At 46.3% G+C, this 17,806-nt stretch overlaps 9 non-coding genes and 43 pseudogenes across 9 annotated transcripts; all 52 read right to left on the bottom strand.

Moving 5' to 3' along the window:
* Window positions 1-162: 162 nt before the first annotated feature.
* LOC136742888 (uncharacterized) lies at window positions 163-281 on the bottom strand (annotated as a pseudogene).
* A 209-nt stretch (window positions 282-490) lies between these two features.
* LOC136742966 (5S ribosomal RNA) lies at window positions 491-609 on the bottom strand. The gene has a single exon (XR_010815087.1). It is a non-coding gene; the product is annotated as a 5S ribosomal RNA (ribosomal RNA).
* Window positions 610-825: 216 nt separating this feature from the next.
* LOC136742923 (uncharacterized) lies at window positions 826-944 on the bottom strand (annotated as a pseudogene).
* A 215-nt stretch (window positions 945-1,159) lies between these two features.
* LOC136742918 (uncharacterized) lies at window positions 1,160-1,278 on the bottom strand (annotated as a pseudogene).
* A 214-nt stretch (window positions 1,279-1,492) lies between these two features.
* LOC136742912 (uncharacterized) lies at window positions 1,493-1,611 on the bottom strand (annotated as a pseudogene).
* A 216-nt stretch (window positions 1,612-1,827) lies between these two features.
* On the bottom strand, window positions 1,828-1,946 carry LOC136742819 (uncharacterized; annotated as a pseudogene).
* A 551-nt stretch (window positions 1,947-2,497) lies between these two features.
* On the bottom strand, window positions 2,498-2,616 carry LOC136742799 (uncharacterized; annotated as a pseudogene).
* Window positions 2,617-2,836: 220 nt separating this feature from the next.
* LOC136742871 (uncharacterized) lies at window positions 2,837-2,955 on the bottom strand (annotated as a pseudogene).
* Window positions 2,956-3,165: 210 nt separating this feature from the next.
* LOC136742864 (uncharacterized) lies at window positions 3,166-3,284 on the bottom strand (annotated as a pseudogene).
* Window positions 3,285-3,500: 216 nt separating this feature from the next.
* On the bottom strand, window positions 3,501-3,619 carry LOC136742625 (5S ribosomal RNA). Its single transcript, XR_010814996.1, has one exon. It is a non-coding gene; the product is annotated as a 5S ribosomal RNA (ribosomal RNA).
* A 216-nt stretch (window positions 3,620-3,835) lies between these two features.
* LOC136742779 (uncharacterized) lies at window positions 3,836-3,954 on the bottom strand (annotated as a pseudogene).
* A 220-nt stretch (window positions 3,955-4,174) lies between these two features.
* On the bottom strand, window positions 4,175-4,293 carry LOC136742865 (uncharacterized; annotated as a pseudogene).
* A 220-nt stretch (window positions 4,294-4,513) lies between these two features.
* On the bottom strand, window positions 4,514-4,632 carry LOC136742845 (uncharacterized; annotated as a pseudogene).
* A 214-nt stretch (window positions 4,633-4,846) lies between these two features.
* LOC136742774 (uncharacterized) lies at window positions 4,847-4,965 on the bottom strand (annotated as a pseudogene).
* A 219-nt stretch (window positions 4,966-5,184) lies between these two features.
* LOC136742741 (uncharacterized) lies at window positions 5,185-5,303 on the bottom strand (annotated as a pseudogene).
* Window positions 5,304-5,527: 224 nt separating this feature from the next.
* Window positions 5,528-5,646, bottom strand: LOC136742622 (5S ribosomal RNA). The gene has a single exon (XR_010814993.1). It is a non-coding gene; the product is annotated as a 5S ribosomal RNA (ribosomal RNA).
* Window positions 5,647-5,865: 219 nt separating this feature from the next.
* LOC136742770 (uncharacterized) lies at window positions 5,866-5,984 on the bottom strand (annotated as a pseudogene).
* Window positions 5,985-6,193: 209 nt separating this feature from the next.
* LOC136742756 (uncharacterized) lies at window positions 6,194-6,312 on the bottom strand (annotated as a pseudogene).
* Window positions 6,313-6,530: 218 nt separating this feature from the next.
* LOC136742920 (uncharacterized) lies at window positions 6,531-6,649 on the bottom strand (annotated as a pseudogene).
* Window positions 6,650-6,872: 223 nt separating this feature from the next.
* On the bottom strand, window positions 6,873-6,991 carry LOC136742762 (uncharacterized; annotated as a pseudogene).
* Window positions 6,992-7,211: 220 nt separating this feature from the next.
* Window positions 7,212-7,330, bottom strand: LOC136742624 (5S ribosomal RNA). Its single transcript, XR_010814995.1, has one exon. It is a non-coding gene; the product is annotated as a 5S ribosomal RNA (ribosomal RNA).
* Window positions 7,331-7,554: 224 nt separating this feature from the next.
* LOC136742708 (uncharacterized) lies at window positions 7,555-7,673 on the bottom strand (annotated as a pseudogene).
* Window positions 7,674-7,883: 210 nt separating this feature from the next.
* On the bottom strand, window positions 7,884-8,002 carry LOC136742677 (uncharacterized; annotated as a pseudogene).
* Window positions 8,003-8,210: 208 nt separating this feature from the next.
* LOC136742869 (uncharacterized) lies at window positions 8,211-8,329 on the bottom strand (annotated as a pseudogene).
* A 215-nt stretch (window positions 8,330-8,544) lies between these two features.
* Window positions 8,545-8,663, bottom strand: LOC136742798 (uncharacterized; annotated as a pseudogene).
* A 220-nt stretch (window positions 8,664-8,883) lies between these two features.
* On the bottom strand, window positions 8,884-9,002 carry LOC136742870 (uncharacterized; annotated as a pseudogene).
* A 210-nt stretch (window positions 9,003-9,212) lies between these two features.
* Window positions 9,213-9,331, bottom strand: LOC136742816 (uncharacterized; annotated as a pseudogene).
* Window positions 9,332-9,547: 216 nt separating this feature from the next.
* On the bottom strand, window positions 9,548-9,666 carry LOC136742854 (5S ribosomal RNA). The gene has a single exon (XR_010815056.1). It is a non-coding gene; the product is annotated as a 5S ribosomal RNA (ribosomal RNA).
* Window positions 9,667-9,886: 220 nt separating this feature from the next.
* Window positions 9,887-10,005, bottom strand: LOC136742882 (uncharacterized; annotated as a pseudogene).
* A 210-nt stretch (window positions 10,006-10,215) lies between these two features.
* Window positions 10,216-10,334, bottom strand: LOC136742815 (uncharacterized; annotated as a pseudogene).
* A 215-nt stretch (window positions 10,335-10,549) lies between these two features.
* Window positions 10,550-10,668, bottom strand: LOC136742836 (uncharacterized; annotated as a pseudogene).
* Window positions 10,669-10,885: 217 nt separating this feature from the next.
* LOC136742736 (uncharacterized) lies at window positions 10,886-11,004 on the bottom strand (annotated as a pseudogene).
* Window positions 11,005-11,223: 219 nt separating this feature from the next.
* LOC136742791 (uncharacterized) lies at window positions 11,224-11,342 on the bottom strand (annotated as a pseudogene).
* Window positions 11,343-11,558: 216 nt separating this feature from the next.
* LOC136742821 (uncharacterized) lies at window positions 11,559-11,677 on the bottom strand (annotated as a pseudogene).
* A 216-nt stretch (window positions 11,678-11,893) lies between these two features.
* LOC136742745 (uncharacterized) lies at window positions 11,894-12,012 on the bottom strand (annotated as a pseudogene).
* Window positions 12,013-12,222: 210 nt separating this feature from the next.
* LOC136742644 (5S ribosomal RNA) lies at window positions 12,223-12,341 on the bottom strand. The gene has a single exon (XR_010815015.1). It is a non-coding gene; the product is annotated as a 5S ribosomal RNA (ribosomal RNA).
* A 216-nt stretch (window positions 12,342-12,557) lies between these two features.
* On the bottom strand, window positions 12,558-12,676 carry LOC136742905 (uncharacterized; annotated as a pseudogene).
* Window positions 12,677-12,894: 218 nt separating this feature from the next.
* LOC136742754 (uncharacterized) lies at window positions 12,895-13,013 on the bottom strand (annotated as a pseudogene).
* A 216-nt stretch (window positions 13,014-13,229) lies between these two features.
* On the bottom strand, window positions 13,230-13,347 carry LOC136742765 (uncharacterized; annotated as a pseudogene).
* A 210-nt stretch (window positions 13,348-13,557) lies between these two features.
* Window positions 13,558-13,676, bottom strand: LOC136742955 (5S ribosomal RNA). The gene has a single exon (XR_010815077.1). It is a non-coding gene; the product is annotated as a 5S ribosomal RNA (ribosomal RNA).
* Window positions 13,677-13,900: 224 nt separating this feature from the next.
* Window positions 13,901-14,019, bottom strand: LOC136742904 (uncharacterized; annotated as a pseudogene).
* Window positions 14,020-14,228: 209 nt separating this feature from the next.
* On the bottom strand, window positions 14,229-14,347 carry LOC136742695 (uncharacterized; annotated as a pseudogene).
* A 215-nt stretch (window positions 14,348-14,562) lies between these two features.
* Window positions 14,563-14,681, bottom strand: LOC136742906 (uncharacterized; annotated as a pseudogene).
* A 221-nt stretch (window positions 14,682-14,902) lies between these two features.
* Window positions 14,903-15,021, bottom strand: LOC136742896 (uncharacterized; annotated as a pseudogene).
* Window positions 15,022-15,234: 213 nt separating this feature from the next.
* Window positions 15,235-15,353, bottom strand: LOC136742737 (uncharacterized; annotated as a pseudogene).
* A 224-nt stretch (window positions 15,354-15,577) lies between these two features.
* On the bottom strand, window positions 15,578-15,696 carry LOC136742859 (uncharacterized; annotated as a pseudogene).
* Window positions 15,697-15,910: 214 nt separating this feature from the next.
* LOC136742706 (uncharacterized) lies at window positions 15,911-16,029 on the bottom strand (annotated as a pseudogene).
* A 221-nt stretch (window positions 16,030-16,250) lies between these two features.
* LOC136742670 (5S ribosomal RNA) lies at window positions 16,251-16,369 on the bottom strand. Its single transcript, XR_010815036.1, has one exon. It is a non-coding gene; the product is annotated as a 5S ribosomal RNA (ribosomal RNA).
* A 205-nt stretch (window positions 16,370-16,574) lies between these two features.
* LOC136742860 (uncharacterized) lies at window positions 16,575-16,693 on the bottom strand (annotated as a pseudogene).
* A 215-nt stretch (window positions 16,694-16,908) lies between these two features.
* Window positions 16,909-17,027, bottom strand: LOC136742892 (uncharacterized; annotated as a pseudogene).
* A 215-nt stretch (window positions 17,028-17,242) lies between these two features.
* Window positions 17,243-17,361, bottom strand: LOC136742848 (5S ribosomal RNA). Its single transcript, XR_010815054.1, has one exon. It is a non-coding gene; the product is annotated as a 5S ribosomal RNA (ribosomal RNA).
* Window positions 17,362-17,570: 209 nt separating this feature from the next.
* On the bottom strand, window positions 17,571-17,689 carry LOC136742746 (uncharacterized; annotated as a pseudogene).
* Window positions 17,690-17,806: the final 117 nt, after the last annotated feature.

Genomic DNA, 17,806 nt, shown 5'->3' with positions numbered 1-17,806 from the left:
CAAAAAATAAAAAATAAAAAAATAAAAAAATGGAGGGAAAAATAACAGTGCAGGAAAGGGTGTTGAAAGTAGCCGGGAACGTGTACAATTCTTCAATTATATCTCCTCCAGACAGAAAGAGAGTATTAAGAGCTACGATGAAGTTACCCAGGAGACGTAAAAAGCTTGCAGCACCTGGTATTTCTAGGAGATCTCCCATCCAAGTACTGACCAGGCCAAGCCCCGTTTAGCTTCCGAGATCTGACGAGACGGGGTGGGTCCAGGACGGTGTAGCCGCAAGCCGAGAGGCCTGGCTGCATGATGTCTCTTAAAGGCTGACGGGTGTTGACGGAACTTCCAGCAAATAAAAAAAGAAAAATGGAGGGAAAAATATCAGTTCAGCAAAGGGTGTTGAAAGTAGCCGGGTACGTGTACATTTCTTCAATTATATCTCCTCCAGACAGAAAGAGAGTATTAAGATCTACGATGATGTTACCCAGGAGACGTATAAAGCTTGCAGTACCTGGTATTTCCAGGAGGTCACCCATCCAAGTACTGACCAGGCCCTGCCCTGTTTAGCTTCCGAGATCTGATGAGATCGGTCGTGTTCAGGACGGCATGGCCGCAAGCCGAGAGGCCTGGCAGCATGATGTCTCTTAAAGGCGGGCGGGTTTTGACGGACCTTCCAGCAAAAAAAAAAAGAAAAAAGAAAAATGGAGGGAAAAATATCAGTGCAGCAAAGGGTGTTGAAAGTTGCCGGGTACGTGTACATTTCTTCAATTGTATCTTCTCCTGACAGAAAGAGAGTATTAAGAGCTACGATGAAGTTACCCAGGAGACGTAAAAAGCTTGCAGTACCTAGTTTTTCCAGGAGGTCACCAATCCAAATACAGACCAGGTCCTGCCATGTTTTGCTTCCTAGATCTGACAAGATCGGGCGCGTTCAGGACGGTGTGGCCGCAAGCCAAAAAGCCTGGCTGCATGATGTCTCTTAAAGGCTGGAGGGTATTGACGGAACTTCCGGCAAAAAAAAAAGAAAAAAGAAAAATGGAGGGAAAAATATCAGTGCAGCAAAGGGTGTTGAAAGTAGCCGGGTACGGGTACAATTCTTCAATTATATCTCCTCCAGACTGAAAGAGAGTATTACGAGCTACGATGAAGTTACCCAAGAGACGTAAAAAGCTTGCAGAACCAGGTATTTCCAGGAGGTCCCACATTCAAGTAATGACCAGGCCCTGGCCCGTTTAGTTTCCAAGGTCTGACGAGATCGGGCGCGTTCAGGACGGTGTGGCCGCAAGCCAAGAGGCCTGGCTGCATGATGTCTCTAAATGGCTGGAGGGTATTGACAGAACTTCCAGCAAAAAAAAATGAAAAAAGAAAAATGTAGGGAAAAATATCAGTGCAGCAAAGGGTGTTAAAAGTAGCCGGGTACGTGTACAATACTTCAATTATATCTCCTCCAGACAGAAAGAGAGTATAAAGAGCTACGATGAAGTTACCCAGGAGACGTAAAAGCTTGCAGCACCAGGTTTTTCTAGGAGGTCTCACATTCAAGTACTGACCAGGTCCTGCCCCGTTTAGCTTCCGAGATCTGATGAGTTCGGGCGCGTTCAGGACAATGTGTCCGCATGCCAAGAGGCCTGGCTGCATGATGTCTCTTAAAGGCTGGAGGGTATTGACGGAACTTCCAGCAAAATAAAAAAGAAAAAAGAAAAATGGAGGGAAAAATACCACTGCAGCAAAGGGTGTTGAAAGTAGTCGGGTACGTGTACAATTCTTCAATTATATCTCCTCCAGACAGAAAAAGAGAATGAAGAGCTATGATAAAGTTACCCAGGAGACGTAAAAAGCTTGCAGCACCAGGTATTTCCACGAGTTCTCACATTCAAGTACTGACCAGGCCCTGCCCCGTTTAGCTTCCGAGATCTGATGAGATCGGGCACATTCAGGACAATGTGTCCGCATGCCAAGAGGCCTGGCTGCATGATGTCTCTTAAAGGCTGGAGGATATTGACGGAACTTCCAGCTAAATAATGAAGAAAAAAGAAAAATGGAGGGAAAAATATCAGTGCAGCAAAGGGTGTTGAAAGTAACCGGGTACGTGTACAATACTTCAATTATATCTCCTCCAGACTGAAAGAGAGTATCAAGAGCTACGATAAAGTTACCCAGCAGACGTAAAAAGCTGGCAGCACCTGGTATTTCCAGGAGTTCTCCCATCCAAGTACTGACCAGGTCCTGCCCCGTTTCGTTTCCGAGATCTGACGAGATCAAGCGCGTTCAGGTCTGTGTGTCCGCAAGCCGAGATGCCTGGTTGCATGATGTCTCTTAAAGGCTGGCGGATATTGATGGAACTTCCAGAAAAAATAAAAAATAAAAATAAAAATGGAGGGAGAAATATCAGTGCAGCAAAGGCTGTTGAAAGTAGCCGGGTACGTGTACAATTCTTCAATAATATCTCCTCCAGACTGAAAGAGAGTATTAAGAGCTACGATGAAGTTACCCAGGAGACGTAAAAAGCTTGCAGCACCAGGTATTTCCAGGAGGTCACCCAACCAAGTACTGGCCAGACCCTGCCCCGTTTAGTTTCCGAGATATGATGAGATCAGGCGCGTTCAGGACGGTGTGGCCGCAAGCCAAGAGACCTGGCTGCATGATGTCTCTTAAAGGCTGGCAAGTATTGACGGAACTTCCAGCAAAAAAAAAAAAAAAAAAAAATAGAAAAAGGGAGGGAAAAATATCAGTGCAGCAAAGGGTGTTGAAAGTAGCCGGGTACATGTACAATTCTTCAATTATATCTCCTCCAGACAGATAGAGAGTATTAAGAGCTACGATAAAGTTACCCAGGAGACGTAAAAGCTTGCAGCACGAGGTATTTCAAGGAGGTCTCACATTCATGTACTGACCAGGTCCTGCCCCGTTTAGCTTCCGAGATCTGACGAGATCGGGCGCGTTCAGGATGGTGTGGCCGCAAGCCGAGATGCCTGGCTGCATGATGTCTCTTAAAGGCTGGCGGGTATTGACGGAACTGCCAGCAAAAAAAAAAAAGAAAAATAGAGGGAAATATACCAGTGCAGCAAAGGGTGTTGAAAGTAGCCGGGTACGTGTACAATTCTTCAATTATATCTCCTGGAGACAGAAAGAGAGTTTTAAGAGCTACGATGAAGTTACCCAGGAGACGTAAAAAGCTTGCAGCACCTGGTATTTCCAGGAGGTCACACTTCCAAGTACTGACCAGGCCCTGCCCCGTTTAGCTTCCGAAACCTGATATGATCGGGCGCGTTCAGGACGGTGTGACTACAAGCCAAGAGGCCTGCCTGCATGATGTCTCTTAAAGGCTGGCGGATATTGACGGAACTTCCAGCAAAAAAATAAAATAAAAAGAAAAATGGAGGGAAAAATATCAGTGCAGCAAAGGGTGTTGAAAGTAGCCTAGTACGTGTACAATTCTTCAATTATATCTCCTGGAGACAGAAAGAGAGTATTAAGAGCTACGATGAAGTTACCCAGGAGACGTAAAAGGCTTGCAGCACCTGGTATTTCTAGGAGGTCTCCCATCCAAGTACTGACCAGGCCCTGCCCCGTTTAGCTTCCGAGATCTGACGAGATCGGGCGCATTCAGGACGGTGTGGCCGCAAGCCGAGAGGCCTGGCTGCATGATGTCTCTTAAAGGTTGGCGGGTATTGACGGAACTTCCAGCAAAAAAAAAAAAAAAAAAGAAAAATGGATGGAAAAATATCAGTGCAGCAAAGGGTGTTGAAAGTAGCCGGGTACGTGTACAATTCTTCAATTATATCTCCTGGAGACAGAAAGAGAGTATTAAGAGCTACGATGAAGTTACCCAGGAGACGTAAAAAGCTTGCAGCACCTGGCATTTCCAGGAGGTCACCCATCCAAGTACTGACCAGGCCCTGCCCCTTTTACCTTCCGAGATATGATGAGATCAGGCGCGTTCAGGACGGTGTGGCCGCAAGCCAAGAGACCTGGCTGCATGATGTCTCTTAAAGGCTGGCAAGTATTGACGGAACTTCCAGCAAAAAAAAAAAAAAAAAAAAATAGAAAAAGGGAGGGAAAAATATCAGTGCAGCAAAGGGTGTTGAAAGTAGCCGGGTACATGTACAATTCTTCAATTATATCTCCTCCAGACAGATAGAGAGTATTAAGAGCTACGATAAAGTTACCCAGGAGACGTAAAAGCTTGCAGCACTAGGTATTTCCAGGCGGTCTCACATTCATGTACTAACCAGGTCCTGCCCCGTTTAGCTTCCGAGATCTGACGAGATCGGGCGTGTTCAGTATGGTGTGGCCGCAAGCCGAGATGCCTGGCTGCATGATGTCTCTTAAAGGATGGCGGGTATTGACGGAATTTCCAGCAAAAATAAAAAATAAAAAAAATAGAAAAATGGAGGGAAAAATATCAGTGCAGCAAAGGGTGTTGGAAGTAGCCGGGTACGTGTACAATTCTTCAATTATATCTCCTCCAGACAGAAAGAGAGAATTAAGAGCTACGATAAAGTTACCCAGGAGACGTAAAACCTTGCAGCACCTGGTATTTCCAGGAGGTCTCCCATCCAAGTACTGACCAGGTCCTGCCCCGTTTAGTTTTCGAGACCTTACGAGATCGGGCGCGTTCAGGACGGTGTGGCCACAAGCCGAGAGGCCTGGCTGCATGATGTCTCTTAAAGGTTGGCGGGTATTGACGGAACTTCCAGCAAAAAAAAAAAAAAAAAGAAAAATGGATGGAAAAATATCAGTGCAGCAAAGGGTGTTGACAGTAGCCGGGTACGTGTACAATTCTTCAATTATATCTCCTCCAGACAGAAATAGAGTATTAAGAGCTACGATGAAGTTACCCAGGAGACGAAAAAGCTTGCAGCACCTGGTATTTCCAGGAGGTCACCCATCCAAGTACTGACGAGGCCCTGCACCGTTTAGCTTCCGAGATCTGATGAGATCGACCGCGTTCAGGACGGTGTGGCCGCAAGCCAAGCAGCCTGGCTGCATGATGTCTCTTAAAGGCTGGCGGGTATTGACGGAATTTCCAGCATAAAAAAAAAAAAAAAAACTAGAAAAATGGAGGGAAAAATATCAGTGCAGGAAAGGGTGTTGAAAGTAGCCGGGTACGTGTACAATTCTTCAATTATATCTCCTCCAGACTGAAAGAGAGTATTAAGAGCTACGATAAAGTTACCCAGGAGACGTAAAAGCTTGCAGCACCAGGTATTTCCAGGAGGTCTCACATTCAAGTACTGACCAGGTCCTGCCCCGTTTAGCTTCCGAGATCTGACGAGATCGGGCGCGTTCAGGATGGTGTGGCAGCAAGCCGAGATGCCTGGCTGCATGATGTCTCTTAAAGGCTGGCGGGTATTGACGGAATTTCCAGAAAAAAAAAAGAAAAAAAAAAAAAAAAGAAAAACGGAGGCAAAAATATCAGTGCAGCAAAGGGTGTTGAAAGTTGCCGGGTACGTGTACAATACTTCAATTATATCTCCTCCAGACAGAAAGAGTGTATTAAGAGCTACGATAAAGTTTCCCAGGAGAAGTAAAAAGCTAGCAGCACCTGGTATTTCCAGGAGGTCTCCCATCTAAGTACTGACCAGGCCCTGCCCCGTTTAGCTTCCGAGATCTGACGAGATCGGGCGCGTTCAGGACGGTGTGGCCGCAAACCTAGAGGCCTGGCTGCATGATGTCTCTAAAAGGCTGGCGGGTATTGACGGAACATCAAAGAAAAAAAAAAAAAAAAAAATAGAAAAATGGAGGGAAAAATATCAGTGCAGCAATGGGTGTTGAAAGTAGCCGGGTACGTGTACAATACTTCAATTATATCTCCTCCAGACAGAAAGAGAGTATTAAGAGCTACGATAAACTTACCCAGCAGACGTAAAAAGCTTGCAGCACCTGGTATTTCCAGGAGGTCTCCCATCCAAGTACTGACCAGGCCCTGCCCCACTCAGTTTCCGAGATCGTACGAGATCGGACGCGTTCAGGACGGTGTGGCCGCAAGCCGAGATGCCTGGCTGCATGATGTCTCTTAAAGGCTGGCGGGTATTGACGGAACTGCCAGCAATAAAAAAAAATAGAAATGGAGGGAGAAATACCAGTGCAGCAAAGGGTGTTGAAAGTAGCCGGGTACGTGTACAATACTTGAATTATATCTCCTCCAGACAGAAAGAGAGTATTAAGAGCTACGATGAAGTTACCCAGGAGACGTAAAAGCTTGCAGCACCAGGTATTTCCAGGAGGTCTCACATTCAAGTACTGACCAGGTCCTGCCCCGTTTAGTTTCCGAGATCTGACGAGATCGGGCGCGTTCAGGATGGTGTGGCCGCAAGCCGAGACGCCTGGCTGCATGATGTCTCTTAAAGGCTGGCGGGTATTGACGGAACTTCCAGCAAAAATAAAAAAAGAAAAAAGAAAAACGGAGGGAAAAAAATCAGTGCCGCAAAGGGTGTTGAAAGTAGCCAGGTACGTGTACAATTCTTCAATTAAATCTCCTCCAGACAGAAAGAGAGTATTAAAAGCTACGAAGAAGTTCCCCAGGTGACGAAAAAAGCTTGCAGCGCCTGGAATTTCCAGAAGGTCTCACATTCAAGTAATGACCAGGCCCTGCCCAGTTTAGCTTCCGAGAGCTGACGAGATGGGGCGCGTTCAGGACGGTGTGGCCGCAAGCCAAGACGCCTGGCTGCATGATGTCTCTTAAAGGTTGGCGGGTATTGACGGAACTTCCAGCAGAAAAAATAAATAATAATAAAATTAAAAAAATTGATGGAAAAATATCAGTGCAGCAAAGGGTGTTGACAGTAGCTGGGTACGTGTACAATACTTCAATTATATCTCCTCCAGACAGAAAGAGAGTATTAAGAGCTACGATAAAGTTACCCAGGAGACGTAAAAGCTTGCAGCACCAGGTATTTCCAGGAGGTCTCACATTCAAGTACTGACCAGGTCTTGCCCCGTTTAGCTTCCGAGATCTGATGAGATCGGGCGCGTTCAGGACGGTGTGGCCGCAAACCTAGAGGCCTGGCTGCATGATGTCTCTAAAAGGCTGGCGGGTATTGACGGAACATCCAAGAAAAAAAAATAAAAAAAAAATAGAAAAATGGAGGGAAAAATATCAGTGCAGCAATGGGTGTTGAAAGTAGCCGGGTACGTGTAAAATACTTCAATTATATCTCCTCCAGACAGAAAGAGAGTATTAAGAGCTACGATAAACTTACCCAGCAGACGTAAAAAGCTTGCAGCACCTGGTATTTCCAGGAGGTCTCCCATCCAAGTACTGACTAGGTCCTGCCCCGTTTAGCTTCCGAGATCTGACGAGATCGGGCGCGTTCAGGATGGTGTGGCCGCAAGCCGAGACGCCTGGCTGCATGATGTCTCTTAATGGCTGGCGGGTATTGACAGAACTTCCAGCAAAAAAAAAAAAAAAAAAAAGAAAAAGAAAAATGGAGGGAAAAATATCAGTGCAGTAATGGGTTTTGAAAGTAGCCGGGTACGTGTACAATTCTTCAATTATATCTCCTCCAGACAGAAAGAGAGTATTAAGAGCTACGATGAAGTTACCCAGGAGACGTAAAAAGCTTGCAGCACCTGGCATTTCCAGGAGGTCACCCATCCAAGTATTGACCAGGCCCTGCCCCGCTTAAATTCCAAGATCTGATGAGATCGGGGGCGTTCAGGACGGTGTGGCTGCAAGCCAAGAGGCCGGGCTGCATGATGTCTCTTAATGGTTGGCGGGTATTGACGGAACTTCCAGCAAAAAAAAAAAAAAAAAAATGGATGGAAAAATATCAGTGCAGCAAAGGGTGTTGACAGTAGCTGGGTACGTGTACAATACTTCAATTATGTCTCCTCCAGACAGAAAGAGAGTATTAAGAGCTACGATGAAGTTACCCAGGAGACAAAAAAGCTTGCAGCACCAGGTATTTCCAGGAGGTCACCCATCCAAGTACTGACCAGGCCCTGCCCCTTTTACCTTCCGAGATCTTACGAGATCGGGCGCATTCAGGACGGTGTGGCCACAAGCCGAGCGGCCTGGCTGCATGATGTCTCTTAAAGGTTGGCGGATATTGACGAACTTCCAGCAAAAAAAAAAAAGAAAAATGGAGGGAAAAATATCAGTGCAGCAAAGGCTGTTGAAAGTAGCCGTGTACGTGTACAATACTTCAATTATATCTCCTCCAGACAGAAAGAGAGTACTAAGAGCTACGATAAAGTTACCCAGGAGACAAAAAAGCTTGCAGCACCAGGTATTTCCAGGAGGTCACCCATCCAAGTACTGACCAGGCCCTGCCCCTTTTACCTTCCAAGATCTGACGATATCGGGCGCGTTCAGGATGGTGTGGCCGAAAGCCAAGAGGCCCGGCTGCATGATGTCTCTTTAGGCTGGTGGGTATTGACGGAACTTCCAGCAAAAAAAAAAAAAAAAAAAAAAAATGGAGGGAGAAATATCAGTGCAGCAAAGGCTGTTGAAAGTAGCCGGGTACGTGTACAATTCTTCAATAATATCTCCTCCAGACTGAAAGAGAGTATTAAGAGCTACGATGAAGTTACCCAGGAGACGTAAAAAGCTTGCAGCACCAGGTATTTCCAGGAGGTCACCCAACCAAGTACTGGCCAGACCCTGCCCCGTTTAGTTTCCGAGATATGATGAGATCAGGCGCGTTCAGGACGGTGTGGCCGCAAGCCAAGAGACCTGGCTGCATGATGTCTCTTAAAGGCTGGCAAGTATTGACGGAACTTCCAGCAAAAAAAAAAAAAAAAAAAAATAGAAAAAGGGAGGGAAAAATATCAGTGCAGCAAAGGGTGTTGAAAGTAGCCGGGTACATGTACAATTCTTCAATTATATCTCCTCCAGACAGATAGAGTGTATTAAGAGCTACGATAAAGTTACCCAGGAGACGTAAAAGCTTGCAGCACGAGGTATTTCAAGGAGGTCTCACATTCATGTACTGACCAGGTCCTGCCCCGTTTAGCTTCCGAGATCTGACGAGATCGGGCGCGTTCAGGATGGTGTGGCCGCAAGCCGAGATGCCTGGCTGCATGATGTCTCTTAAAGGCTGGCGGGTATTGACGGAACTGCCAGCAAAAAAAAAAAAGAAAAATAGAGGGAAATATACCAGTGCAGCAAAGGGTGTTGAAAGTAGCCGGGTACGTGTACAATTCTTCAATTATATCTCCTGGAGACAGAAAGAGAGTTTTAAGAGCTACGATGAAGTTACCCAGGAGACGTAAAAAGCTTGCAGCACCTGGTATTTCCAGGAGGTCACACTTCCAAGTACTGACCAGGCCCTGCCCCGTTTAGCTTCCGAAATCTGATATGATCGGGCGCGTTCAGGACGGTGTGACTACAAGCCAAGAGGCCTGCCTGCATGATGTCTCTTAAAGGCTGGCGGATATTGACGGAACTTCCAGCAAAAAAATAAAATAAAAAGAAAAATGGAGGGAAAAATATCAGTGCAGCAAAGGGTGTTGAAAGTAGCCTAGTACGTGTACAATTCTTCAATTATATCTCCTGGAGACAGAAAGAGAGTATTAAGAGCTACGATGAAGTTACCCAGGAGACGTAAAAGGCTTGCAGCACCTGGTATTTCTAGGAGGTCTCCCATTCAAGTACTGACCAGGCCCTGCCCCGTTTAGCTTCCGAGATCTGACGAGATCGGGCGCATTCAGGACGGTGTGGCCGCAAGCCGAGAGGTTTGGCTGCATGATGTCTCTTAAAGGTTGGCGGGTATTGACGGAACTTCCAGCAAAAAAAAAAAAAAAAAAAAATAGAAAAAGGGAGGGAAAAATATCAGTGCAGCAAAGTGTGTTGAAAGTAGCCGGGTACATGTACAATTCTTCAATTATATCTCCTCCAGACAGATAGAGTGTATTAAGAGCTACGATAAAGTTACCCAGGAGACGTAAAAGCTTGCAGCACGAGGTATTTCAAGGAGGTCTCACATTCATGTACTGGCCAGGTCCTGCCCCGTTTAGCTTCCGAGATCTGACGAGATCGGGCGCGTTCAGGATGGTGTGGCCGCAAGCCGAGATGCCTGGCTGCATGATGTCTCTTAAAGGCTGGCGGGTATTGACGGAACTGCCAGCAAAAAAAAAAAAGAAAAATAGAGGGAAATATACCAGTGCAGCAAAGGGTGTTGAAAGTAGCCGGGTACGTGTACAATTCTTCAATTATATCTCCTGGAGACAGAAAGAGAGTTTTAAGAGCTACGATGAAGTTACCCAGGAGACGTAAAAAGCTTGCAGCACCTGGTATTTCCAGGAGGTCACACTTCCAAGTACTGACCAGGCCCTGCCCCGTTTAGCTTCCGAAATCTGATATGATCGGGCGCGTTCAGGACGGTGTGACTACAAGCCAAGAGGCCTGGCTGCATGATGTCTCTTAAAGGCTGGCGGATATTGACGGAACTTCCAGCAAAAAAATAAAATAAAAAGAAAAATGGAGGGAAAAATATCAGTGCAGCAAAGGGTGTTGAAAGTAGCCTAGTACGTGTACAATTCTTCAATTATATCTCCTGGAGACAGAAAGAGAGTATTAAGAGCTACGATGAAGTTACCCAGGAGACAAAAAAGCTTGCAGCACCAGGTATTTCCAGGAGGTCACCCATCCAAGTACTAACCAGGCCCTGCCCCTTTTACCTTCCGAGATCTGATGATATCAGGCGCGATCAGGACGGTGTGGCCGAAAGCCGAGAGGCCCGGCTGCATGATGTCTCTTTAGGCTGGTGGGTATTGACGGAACTTCCAGCAAAAAAAAAAAAAAAAAAAAGAAAAATGGAGGGAGAAATATCAGTGCAGCAAAGGCTGTTGAAAGTAGCCGGGTACGTGTACAATTCTTCAATAATATCTCCTCCAGACTGAAAGAGAGTATTAAGAGCTACGATGAAGTTACCCAGGAGACGTAAAAAGCTTGCAGCACCTGGTATTTCCAGGAGGTCACCCATCCAAGTACTGACCAGGCCCTGCCCCTTTTACCTTCCGAGATATGATGAGATCAGGTGCGTTCAGGACGGTGTGGCCGCAAGCCAAGAGGCCTGGCTGCATGATGTCTCTTAAAGGATGGCGGGTATTGACGGAATTTCCAGCAAAAAAAAAAAAAAAAAAAATAGAAAAATGGAGGGAAAAATATCAGTGCAGCAAAGGGTGTTGGAAGTAGCCGGGTACGTGTACAATTCTTCAATTATATCTCCTGCAGACAGAAAGAGAGAATTAAGAGCTACGATAAAGTTACCCAGGAGACGTAAAACCTTGCAGCACCTGGTATTTCCAGGAGGTCTCCCATCCAAGTACTGACCAGGTCCTGCCCCGTTTAGTTTTCGAGATCTTACGAGATCGGGCGCGTTCAGGACGGTGTGGCCACAAGCCGAGAGGCCTGGCTGCATGATGTCTCTTAAAGGTTGGCGGGTATTGACGGAACTTCCAGCAAAAAAAAAAAAAAAATAGAAAAATGGAGGGAAAAATATCAGTGCAGGAAAGGGTGTTGAAAGTAGCCGGGTACGTGTACAATTCTTCAATTATATCTCCTGGAGACAGAAAGAGAGTATTAAGAGCTACGATGAAGTTACCCAGGAGACGTAAAAAGCTTGCAGCACCTGGCATTTCCTGGAGGTCACCCATCCAAGTACAGACCAGGTCCTGCCCCGTTTAGTTTTCGAGATCTTACGAGATCGGGCGCGTTCAGGACGGTGTGGCCACAAGCCGAGAGGCCTGGCTGCATGATGTCTCTTAAAGGTTGGCGGGTATTGACGGAACTTCCAGCAAAAAAAAAAAAAAAATAGAAAAATGGAGGGAGAAATACCAGTGCAGCAAAGGGTGTTGAAAGTAGCCGGGTACGTGTAAAATTCTTCAATTATATCTCCTGCAGACAGAAAGAGAGAATTAAGAGCTACGATAAAGTTACCCAGGAGACGTAAAAAGCTTGCAGCACCTGGCATTTCCTGGAGGTCACCCATCCAAGTACAGACCAGGCCCTGCCCCGTTTAAATTCCAAGATCTGATGAGATCGGGGGCGTTCAGGACGGTGTGGCTGCAAGCCAAGAGGCCGGGCTGCATGATGTCTCTTAATGATTGGCGGGTTTTGACGGAACATCCAGCAAAAAAAAAAAAGAGAAATGGAGGGAGAAATACCAGTGCAGCAAAGGGTGTTGAAAGTAGCCGGGTACGTGTACAATTCTTCAATTATATCTCCTGGAGACAGAAAGAGAGTATTAAGAGCTACGATGAAGTTACCCAGGAGACGTAAAAAGCTTGCAGCACCTGGTATTTCTAGGAGGTCTACCATCCAAGTACTGACCAGGCCCTGCCCCGTTTAGCTTCCGAGATCTGACGAGATCGGGCGCATTCAGGACGGTGTGGCCACAAGCCGAAAGGCCTGGCTGCATGATGTCTCTTAAAGGTTGGCGGGTATTGACGGAACTTCCAGCAAAAAAAAAAAAAAAAAAAGAAAAATGGATGGAAAAATATCAGTGCAGCAAAGGGTGTTGACAGTAGCTGGATACGTGTACAATACTTCAATTATATCTCCTCCAGACAGAGAGAGAGTATTAAGAGCTACGATAAAGTTACCCAGGAGACGTAAAAGCTTGCAGCACTAGGTATTTCCAGGAGGTCTCACTTTCATGTACTGACCAGGTCCTGCCGCGTTTAGCTTCCGAGATCTGACGAGATCGGGCGCGTTCAGGATGGTGTGGCCGCAAGCCGAGATGCCTGGCTGCATGATGTCTCTTAAAGGCTGGCGGGTATTGACGGAACTGCCAGCAAAAAAAAAAGAAAAAAAATAGAAAAATGGAGGGAAAAATATCAGTGCAGGAAAGGGTGTTGAAAGTAGCCGGGTACGTGTACAATTCTTCAATTATATCTCCTGGAGACAGAAAGAGAGTATTAAGAGCTACGATAAAGTTACCCAGGAGACGTAAATGCTTGCAGCACCAGGTATTTCCAGGTGGTCTCCCATCCAAGTACTGACCAGGTCCTGCCCCGTTTAGCTTCCGAGATCTGACGAGATCTTGCGTCTTCAGGACGGTGTGGCCGCAAGCCGAGATGCCTGGCTGCATGATGTCTCTTAAAGGTTGGCGGGTATTGACGGAACTTCCAGCAAAAAAAAAAAGAAAAAAGAGAAATGGAGGGAAAAATATCAGTGCAGCAAAGGGTTTTGAAAGTAGCCGGGTACGTGTACAATTCTTCAATAATATCTCCTACAGACTTAAAGAGAGTATTAAGAGCTATGATGAAGTTACCCAGGAGACGTAAAAAGCTTGCAGCACCTGGTATTTCTAGGAGGTCTCCCATCCAAGTACTGACCAGGCCCTGCCCCGTTAGCTTCCGAGATCTGACGATATCGGGCGCGTTCAGGATGGTGTGGCCGCAAGCCGAGATGCCTGGCTGCATGACGTCTCTTAAAGGCTGGCGGGTATTGACGGAACTGCCAGCAAAAAAAAAAAAGAAAAATAGAGGGAAATATACCAGTGCAGCAAAGGGTGTTGAAAGTAGCCGGGTACGTGTACAATTCTTCAATTATATCTCCTGGAGACAGAAAGAGAGTATTAAGAGCTACGATGAAGTTACCCAGGAGACGTAAAAAGCTTGCAGCACCTGGTATTTCTAGGAGGTCTCCCATCCAAGTACTGACCAGGCCCTGCCCCGTTTAGCTTCCGAGATCTGACGAGATCGGGCGCATTCAGGACGGTGTGGCCACAAGCCGAAAGGCCTGGCTGCATGATGTCTCTTAAAGGTTGGCGGATATTGACGGAACTTCCAGCAAAAAAAAAAAAGAAAAAAAGAAAAAAGAAAAATGGATGGAAAAATATCAGTGCAGCAAAGGGTGTTGACAGTAGCTGGATATGTGTACAATACTTCAATTATATCTCCTCCAGACAGAGAGAGAGTATTAAGAGCTACGATAAAGTTACCCAGGAGACGTAAAAGCTTGCAGCACTAGGTATTTCCAGGAGGTCTCACTTTCATGTACTGACCAGGTCCTGCCGCGTTTAGCTTCCGAGATCTGACGAGATCGGGCGCGTTCAGGATGGTGTGGCCGCAAGCCGAGATGCCTGGCTGCATGATGTCTCTTAAAGGCTGGCGGGTATTTACGGAACTGCCAGCAAAAAAAAAAAGAAAAATAGAGGGAAATATACCAGTGCAGCAACGGGTGTTGAAAGTAGCCGGGTACGTGTACAATTCTTCAATTATATCTCCTGGAGACAGAAAGAGAGTATTAAGAGCTACGATGAAGTTACCCAGGAGACGTAAAAAGCTTGCAGCACCTGGTATTTCTAGGAGGTCTCCCATCTAAGTACTGACCAGGCCCTGCCCCGTTTAGCTTCCGACATCTGACGAGATCGGGCGCATTCAGGACGGTGTGGCCACAAGCCGAAAGGCCTGGCTGCATGATGTCTCTTAAAGGTTGGCGGGTATTGACGGAACTTCCAGCAAAAAAAAAAAGAAAAAAGAAAAATGGATGGAAAAATATCAGTGCAGCAAAGGGTGTTGACAGTAGCTGGATACGTGTACAATACTTCAATTATATCTCCTCCAGACAGAGAGAGAGTATTAAGAGCTACGATAAAGTTACCCAGGAGACGTAAAAGCTTGCAGAACTAGGTATTTCCAGGAGTTCTCCCATCCAAGTACTGACGAGGCCCTGCCCTGTTTAGCGTCCGAGATCTGACGAGATCGGGCGTGTTCAGGACGGTGTGGCCACAAGCCAAGAGGCCGGGCTGCATGATGTCTGTTAAAGGCTGGCGGGTATTGACAGAACTTCCAGCAAAAAATAAAAAATAAATAAATAGAAAAATGGAGGGAAAAATATCAGTGCAGGACAGGGTGTTGAAAGTAGCCGGGTACATGTACAATTCTTCAATTATATCTCCTCCAGACTGAATGAGAGTATTAAGAGCTACGCTGAAGTTACCCAGGAGATGTAAAAAGCTTTCAGCACCTGGTATTTCCAGGAGGTCACCCATCCAATTACTGACCAGGCCCTGCCCAGTTTTTCTTCCGAGATCTGACGAGATCTTGCGTCTTCAGGACGGTGTGGCCACAAGCCGAAAGGCCTGGCTGCATGATGTCTCTTAAAGGTTGGTGGGTATTGACGGAACTTCCAGCAAAAAAAAAAAAAAAAGAAAAATGGATGGAAAAATATCAGTGCAGCAAAGGGTGTTGACAGTAGCTGGGTACGTGTACAATTCTTCAATTATATCTCCTCCAGACAGAAAGAGAGAATTAAGAGCTAGGATAAAGTTACCCAGGAGACGTAAAAGCTTTCAGCACCAGGTATTTCCAGGAGGTCTCCCATCCAAGTACTGACCAGGTCCTGCCCCGTTTAGCTTCCGAGATCTTACGAGATCGGGCACGTTCAGGACGGTGTGGCCGCAAGCCGAGAGGCCTGGCTGCATGATGTCTCTTAAAGGTTGGCGGGTATTGACGGAACTTCCAGCAAAAAAAAAAAATATAAAAAGAAAAAAGAAAAATGGATGGAAAAATATCAGTGCAGCAAAGGGTGTTGACAGTAGCTGGATACGTGTACAATACTTCAATTATATCTCCTCCAGACAGAGAGAGAGTATTAAGAGCTACGATAAAGTTACCCAGGAGACGTAAAAGCTTGCAGCACTAGGTATTTCCAGGAGGTCTCACATTCATGTACTGACCAGGTCCTGCCCCGTTTAGCTTCCGAGATCTGACGAGATCGGGCGCGTTCCGGATGGTGTGGCCGCAAGCCGAGATGCCTGGCTGCATGATGTCGCTTAAAGGTTGGCGGGTATTGACGGAACTTCCAGCAAAAAAAAAAAAAAAAGAAAAATGGATGGAAAAATATCAGTGCAGCAAAGGGTGTTGACAGTAGCTGGGTACGTGTACAATACTTCAATTATATCTCCTCCAGACAGATAGAGAGTATTAAGAGCTACGATAAAGTTACCCAGGAGACGTAAAAAGCTTGCAGCACCTGGTATTTCTAGGAGGTCTCCCATCAATGTACTGACCAGGCCCTGCCCCGTTTAGCTTCCGAGATCTGACGAGATCGGGCGCATTCAGGACAGTGTGGCCACAAGCCGAAAGGCCTGGCTGCATGATGTCTCTTAAAGGTTGGCGGGTATTGACGGAACTTCCAGCAAAAAAGAAAAAAAAAAAAAAATGGAAAACGGAGGGAAAAATATCAGTGCAGCAGAGGCTGTTGAAAGTAGCCGGGTACGTGTACAATACTTCAATTATATCTCCTCCAGACAGATAGAGAGTATTAAGAGCTACGATGAAGTTACCCAGGAGACGTAAAATGCTTGCAGCACCTGGTATTTCTAGGAGGTCTCCCATCCAAGTACTGACCAGGCCCTGCCCCGTTTAGCTTCCGAGATCTGATGAGATCGGGCGCATTCAGGACGGTGTGGCCGCAAGCCGAGAGGCCTGGCTGCATGATGTCTCTTAAAGGCTGGCGGATATTGACGGAACTTCCAGCAAAAAAAAAAAAATGGAGGGAAACATATCAGTGCAGCAAAGGGTGTTGTATGTAGCCGGGTACGTGTACAATACTTCAATTATATCTCCTCCAGACAGATAGAGAGAATGAAGAGCTACGATAAAGTTACCCAGGAGACGTTAAAAGCTTGCAGCACAAGGTATTTCCAGGAGTTCTCACATTCAAGTACTGACCAGGCCCTGGCCCGTTTAGCTTCCGAGATCTGATGAGATCGGGTGCGTTCAGGACAATGTGTCCGCAAGTCAAGAGGCATGGCTGCATAATGTCTTTTAAAGGCTGGACGGTATTGACGGAACTTCCAGCAAAAAAAAAAGAAAAAAGAAAAATGAAGGGAAAAATATCAGTGCAGCAAAGGGTGTTGAAAGTAGCCGGCTACGTGTACAATTCTTCAATTACATCTCTTCCAGACAGAAAGAGAGTATTAAGAGCTACGGTGAAGTTACTCAGGAGACGTAAGATGCTTGCAGCACCTTTTATTTCCAGCAGGTCTCCCATGCAAGTACTGAACAGGCCCTGCCCCGTTCAGCTTCCGAGGTCTGACGAGATTGGGGGTGTTCAGGGCGGTGTGGCCGCAAGCCGAGAGGCCTGGCTGCATGATGTGTCTTAATGGTTGGCAGGTATTGACGGAACTTCCAGCAAAAAAAAAAAAAAAAAGAAAAATGGAGGGAAAAATATCAGTGCAGCAATGGGTGTTGAAAGTAGCCGGGTACGTGTACAATACTTCAATTATATCTCCTCCAGACAGAAAGAGAGTATTAAGAGCTACGATAAACTTACCCAGCAGATGTAAAAAGCTTGCAGCACCTGGTATTTCCAGGAGGTCTCCCATCCAAGTACTGACCAGGCCCTGCCCCGTTTAGCTTCCGAGATCTGACGAGATCGGGCGCGTTCAGGATGGTGTGGCCGCAAGCCAAGACGCCTGGCTGCATGATGTCTCTTAAAGGCTGGCGGGTATTGACGGAACTGCCAGCAAAAAAAAAAAAAAAAATAGAGGGAAAAATACCAGTGCAGCAAAGGCTGATGAAAGTAGCCGGGTACGTGTACAATTCCTCAATTATAACACCTCCAGACAGATAGAGAGTATTAAGAGCTACGATGAAGTTTCCCAGGAGACGTAAAAAGCTTGCAGCACCAGGTATTTCCTGGAGGTCTCCCATCCAAGTACTGACGAGGCCCTGCCCCGTTTAAATTCCGAGATCTGACGAGATCGGGCGCGTTCAGGACGGTGTGGCTGCAAGCCAAGAGGCCGGGCTGCATGATGTCTCTTAAAGGTTGGCGGGTTTTGACGGAACATCCAGCAAAAAAAAAAAAGAAAAATGGAGGGAAAAATATCAGTGCAGCAAAGGCTGTTGAAAG

The sequence above is a fragment of the Amia ocellicauda genome, unplaced genomic scaffold (assembly GCF_036373705.1).
Source record: "Amia ocellicauda isolate fAmiCal2 unplaced genomic scaffold, fAmiCal2.hap1 HAP1_SCAFFOLD_75, whole genome shotgun sequence".
NCBI classification, from domain to species: Eukaryota; Metazoa; Chordata; class Actinopteri; order Amiiformes; family Amiidae; genus Amia; species Amia ocellicauda.
The sequence above is the reverse complement of the archived record's forward strand: the minus strand, read 5'-3'. Positions and strand labels throughout refer to the sequence as shown.